Consider the following 6,271-nt stretch of genomic DNA (forward strand, 5'->3'; position numbering starts at 1 on the left):
CATACATTGAAATTTTTTATTTTTAATCCATATTTTAGTGCATCCTCTGCATCCTCTGGTCAGAAAAAAAGGGGAGGAGCAGGATTCAATGTCATATGTTGAAACTATCCGAGTTTTCCTTGCCTTACTGATTCTTCAGAATCTAGACCCTTGAGTGCCAGAATTTCCCCAGTTTTCACCTTATGAATCCAACTCTGATTGACTAATAATTATAGGATATATAAATATAGTTTCTATTTACTTGCTTACTAGGGTGGGATATATATACATACATATATACATATATAAACACATATACACATACATATACACATATACATATATACAACATATATACATATATTCATATATCCAGACACAGTTGGTTTTCTTCCAGCATCTTCTGGACAATCGAATTCTCATTAGGTGGGATCTTAGTTCAGGAACACGCCAAAGCTGGGGAGACTTATCTATGGCTGCTGCTGTCGCTTCCTTTTGCAAGACGTACAAGGAGAGTGGCTTAGTCACTTGTCTAGTTCCTGCAACAAAATACTCCACAAAAGCAGCTTAAGGGATGAAGGCTTTCCTGTGGCTCACTGTTCAAGGGTGCAGACAGGGTGGGGAGGACACGGCAGCAGGAGCTTGAGGGAGCTGACCTCATCTGTACAGACAGAAAGGATGGAGTCAGGAGTTCAGGAATGTGGGAATGCATCTGGTTGACTTGCTTCCTTCAATTCCATCCCAGGCTCAAACCAAGGAATGGTGCCACCCATGTGTAGGGTCTTCCCATCTCAGCCAATCTACTCTGGAAACTTCCTCCCTGACCAGCCAAGAGATATGTGTCCACCACAGTCCTAGATCCTGCAAGTTGATAATCAATTTAAGCCATCACAGAGTCTAGATTTACATGGCCATTAAATGTATAGTGGCGTAGCCACAAACCCTCTGTGGATAATTTTTTTTTGTCTCTTAGCTACTTTTGTATTTTGTTTAGTTCCATAATTCAAAGTAACTGACAAACCCATTGGAGCTAAAAAGAGCACCTTCTATGCCTCTTTATGCACTCGCTTCACACAGAGACACCTTAGGTTTGCCTGGGTTCATTTCCCCTAAAGAGAAGACTGTGCCTCCACAAAGTAAAACATTATCTAGGCAGAAACTAAACGAGGCACAGCCTCGGCATCTCATTAAATTAAACTTGCCCGTGGTGAGCAGTCCTGAAAAGAAACACATTCCTCATATCATTCTTTTAATCTTTCCTTTTGATCGTCTGAGGCAGGGCAGAACCTCATGTGGTTCAGGCTGGCTCCTAACTCATTCAGTAACTGAAGACAACCTTCGACTTTTGATTTTCTTGCCCCTGTGTGTGGAGAGCCAGGATTACAGACTTGTGCCAACATGCCTGCTTTTTGTGGTGCTGGGTGTGGAACCCAGAGCTTCATGCATGCTAGGCCAGCACTTTACTAACTGAGCCGCATCCCCTACCCTGTTTGTTTGTATTTGTGCAGTATAATGTGACATTTCAAATCAATGGCTAAAGAACAGATTGTGATAACTGGTCACACAGACATCCACCATTTCTTTGTGTTGGGAGTTTTGGAAGCCTTCTCTGTTAGGTATATGATAATGGTCTATTAATTGTTTCAGCCATCATTAGTCTAGTGCATTTTACAAAACATCTTTAAAGATTTATTTGTTTATTTATTTATTTCATGTGTGTGAGTACACTGTCGCTGTCTTCAGACACACCAGAAGAGGGCATCAGATCCCATTACAGATGGTTGTGAGCCACCATGTGGTTGCTGGGAATTGAACTCAGGTCAGTACTCTTAACTGCTGAGCCATCTCTCCAGCCCCTACAAAACATCTTTAAATGCTTCTGTTCCAAATATAAAAGGTTCTATCCATTTTTCTAGATATTTTATATGCTTTCTGGAAGTTTAGCCTTTATGAATCAAATTCCCTGTATATACAATTTTCCCTATATATACAATTTTCCGGTAGGTCTCTTCAGGTTCTGACGGTGTCTCAGACGCAGCGGTCCTGCTGCTCCTGGGCCCTCCTCTACGGGAACCCAGAGGCCTTATTATATACAATTTTCTAGAAAACATTTAGACAAACATTTAAATTTTAATGTTTTTATAAAAGAACTCTGCCAGGGGTAGCAGGATGGCTCAGCAGATAAAGCTGCTTGCTGCCCATCCTGATGACCTGAGTTGTTTCATCCCCAAAGTGACCCTTTCATCTCCACATGTAAAACACTGTAGAACATGAACACACACACACACACACACACACACACACACACACACCTACTACTGATGATGACAAAATTTAAATACTACAAAGAATTTCACCAAAGGCCTCCTTTTGAATCTTCTGAACTAGTTAGTATTTCCCTGCAGTGTGGATGTTACACAGGGGCACCTATGGGTGTGTGCGCACACACAGACTCAGTGTTAGGGACAGAAAGTTGTTCACCAAACACCTATTTTTAGATATGTTCTACCCTGAACTATACAGTTTCTTTCTTTTTTTTTTTTTTTAAGTTAACAGCAATATTTCATCTTAAGATGTTTCTAAAACTGTTCTGGAGACTTCTTGGGAAGACTCCAGCTGGAGCCTCTCTTCTCTCAAGGTTACAGAGGTACAAAGAGTTGATTCACTTTGCCACACAGAGGATTTGCTGAAGGGAGAGTGGGGGAAGCTACTTCTGCTTAGCCTTTCTCTGACACTGCAGTGACAATTTATCACAATGTGACAAGATGTACTTTTCAAAGTCAGGGCTGGGAAGAAACGTTGGCTTAGTTTGGGGCAACTCCTGTGGAAGCATCAAGTGTATTATAACACGGTATCTTACCCCATACCCACACCTAGGTTATAAATAAACACAACTGAAATATGCAAATGTTCCCGATGGGCGCGGGGCTAAGCTTAAAGTACATGAGCTATTAAGGGAAGTGACACACGTGATGCTTTCTGTCACAGGATTTCTTTCTTCCTTCAAAATGTATTTACAAATTAGAAGACTTTATGAACTCCAGAGCAAACTCTACAGTTTGCAAATTCAGGTTGTAAGATCCCCCGAGGTTAGATGAGGCGGCCTGTTCCCATGTGTAAACTCTGGATTATCTGTGGCAATTGGCTATCTGTAGCAATCATTCTCAGAGGTTGCTGGCTTCTATCCAGGCTTTCTTTTCTCCCAAAGATCTCTTTCAGTTGTGTTTGCAGAATAGGGTCTACTTCTAAAGCTAGGAGAAGCTGCTTGGGAGAGAGGAACAGTGCATGTCCCTGGTAATTCTTTGGATGATGACATAACCAGGTAGTGTCTCACTCACGGAACCAGCCCAGGTCCCGGTCTCCTCCCAGTTTGTTTACCTCAGACTATTCTAGAAACGAGTTTAAGGATGACTCAAGATCAGGGCTGTGCTGTTTGCCTAGCTCTTAAAATAATTCAGCAGTGTGCATGCTGATTTTCATATTCCTTTGGTAATGAGGCATTGAGAGCCATTATATTTTGAAAATGCAGACAACTTTGGCTATCATTACATATCAGTCACACAAAGCACTTTCAGGGGGCCGAATAATTTTCTTTTGGGAAACTGAAACCCCACAGTTTACTTATCCATATACCAATCTCACTTCCAGTTGTTGGTATGAAAATTATTACATTTTACCGTATTACTAGTCTTCTTTCATGAAACAAGTTCGTGCTGATAGCCCTATAGGTGAGAACGTGCTAGGATTTCAGAGATGAGGGAATCTTCATCTTCTAGAGGCCCAAAAATTGAGAGAGGAGCAATGAGCTGGAGAAAAATTAACTAAGTTACTGCAATATGAAAATACTCTGACACTCCCAGAGGTTTCCTGAGGACACAGTGTGGGGAGCATGGAACTCTGTCTTTGGAGGGCAGGAGCATGAGGGGAAAGATGCCAAGAGTGAATGAAAGGGTTAACAGAAGCATACAGTCAAACAAAGGACAGGTGTAGATGATGTCATATGTTGAAACTATCTGAGGTTCCCCGACCTTTCAGAATCTAGACACTTTAGTGTCAGAATTTCCCCAGTTTTCGCCTTATGAGTCCAACACTGATTGGCTGATAATTATAGGATACATAAATACAGTTTGTATTTACTTACTAGAGTGGGATATAATTGGATAAATCCAGGCAATGCAGTTGACTTTCTGGATGACCAGGGGCATTTTAATTTCCTGAAGGAGGGTAGGCTAGGAGGAGTTGGAGGAAAAAAGTGGTAGGCTGTGCTTGACCCTTATCAGACTCATTGGGTCAATGTATGAGCAGCCCCGAGGGACACCTGGGGAGTTGGGGCAGTGGCCTCTACAGAGGGCAGAGCTGGAGAGATCCTGGTGGTGAGCCAGGAAAGGGCAGTGAGGTAGCTGAGAAGTGATTTCACTACAGCTGTGTTACTAGGTGATATGACATCACATGAGGACACATGACAGACCCGGATGAGCTACCGTAGTTGTGAATGGGAACATAAAGAGTGAAGAATGGGTAGTGGCAGGGAGGGGCTTGCAAATGCAAGCAGGGCCAACTTTAGAGCTATGTCAGAGCGGTGGTTTACATCAGAATGTCTCCCACAGACTCATATATTTGAATACTTGGTCCCCAGTGGATGAAACTGTTTGGGAAGAATTAGGAGGTGTGGTCTTCCTGGTGGAGGTGTGTCATTGCGGGTGGACTTCAGGGTTCCAAAGGCCCATGCTATTTCCAATTCTCACCCCCCTCTCTCCGCCTCATGCCTGTAGATAAGGATGTGAACTCTCACTATTGCTCCAACACTGATGGTTTGAGGGAGAATGCTCCACATAAGCTTCCATAATGTGTGTGTGTGTGTGTATGTGTGTATCTTTTGATTTTTCTTCACCTACTTTTTTTTTTTTTTTTTTTTTTTTTGGAGCTGGGGACTGAAACCAAGGCCTTGTGCTCACTAGGCAAGCGCTCTACCACTGAGCTAAATCCCCAACCCTTCTTTTGATTTTTCAAGTCAGGGCTTCTCTGTGTAACCCTGGCTGTCCTGGAACTCACTCTGTAGAGTAGGCTGGCCTTGGACCCAGAGATCTGCCTGCCTCTGCCTCCTGAGTGCTGGGACTAAAGGAAGGAGCCACCATGCCTGGGCAGCCCGTGTTTTCATGTTTAGTCTCCAGTTGATGAACTTTTTGGAAGGATTTGGAATTGTGGCCCCGCTGGAGTCGGCAGGTCCTTATAGAAGACATGTTACTGCGTGTGGACCCCGAAGTCTCAAAAGACCACAATAGGCCCAGTGGTACTAAGTGCCTGCCTAATACCAAACTCTCCACCATGGTGACCAGGGACTCACTGTAAAACCGCATAAGCTCTTTCTTGTATGGGTTGAAGAACAAAAGAGGAGGAGGATAAAATTGCTCGTAATGATAAGGTTTTTGTTATAGATAGAAGGGAGAATGAGGGTGGAGGCAGAGTCATCTAGAAGAGTCTAGAGTAGACATGACTAGCAGACTGAGCTGGGCCATCTCAGGAGAGGGGAGAGCCAGGAGGCCAGGAAAGCAAAAGAGCAAAGGGGGGAAAAGGGCAAGTAAACCACAATCTGTAGGAATCAGAGAAGCTGGGAGGAGGGAAAGCCCAGCGCTGTCCCTGAGGGAATGTGACAGTGAAGGCTGTCTCTGTAACAGCCACCAGAAGTTCAGATTCCCATCAGTGGTCATACTGAGCATTGCAGAGCACTAACCCATTTCTTAACTGCCCGTCTTCCTTACCAGGTGGTCGGCTGTAGAGGTCAGGGATAGTGTTTACAGTCTCCATGGTTACCTCCCAGATCAGCAGCCTGCCTGGCACACTGTGGGCATCCACAGATATAAAGGAAAAGCGTGAGCTCAGTTTTCAGATCGTAAGTCAAGAGTCGCCCATAGGTTTTCAATGTGGTTGTGTGTGTGCGTGTGTGTGTGTGTGTGTGTGTGTGTGTGCGTGCGTGCTCATATGTGCCTGTGCCCACGTGCGTGCAAGTTGACAACTGAAGTTACATAGGAGACTAGAGCTCTACATGACAATGAGTCTGAGTTCTACCCCCAGCGCGCTGCCCTTGCCAGAGTTATGATCTTGAGCAAGGGCCTTACCATTCTTGAATTGTGAACACTGTTAGGGCTTCGGACAGCTCTAACTGCTGAGGTCCGGCTCTGTCCTAATGTTTTATGTGAGGGCACGGTGTTTTACAGGACACATCATAAAGAGACAAACAGTAATACGTTGCCACCATTATTGACAACTTCACGAAAACAAAACATCCCAATAC

At 43.9% G+C, this 6,271-nt stretch overlaps 1 long non-coding RNA gene across 2 annotated transcripts in view; it reads right to left on the reverse strand.

Moving 5' to 3' along the window:
- Positions 1-209: 209 nt before the first annotated feature.
- Positions 210-6,271, reverse strand: part of LOC120099124 (uncharacterized) — a 35,350-nt gene continuing 29,288 nt past the window's right edge. The window contains exon 2 of one of the 2 annotated variants that reach the window (XR_005497992.2): positions 210-640. This is a non-coding gene — a long non-coding RNA (uncharacterized LOC120099124). Of the gene's footprint in view, positions 5,819-6,271 lie in introns of both variants that reach the window. The other variant, XR_010059149.1, reaches the window with a different exon arrangement.

The sequence above is a fragment of the Rattus norvegicus genome, chromosome 1, assembly GCF_036323735.1.
Source record: "Rattus norvegicus strain BN/NHsdMcwi chromosome 1, GRCr8, whole genome shotgun sequence".
Taxonomy (NCBI): domain Eukaryota; kingdom Metazoa; phylum Chordata; class Mammalia; order Rodentia; family Muridae; genus Rattus; species Rattus norvegicus.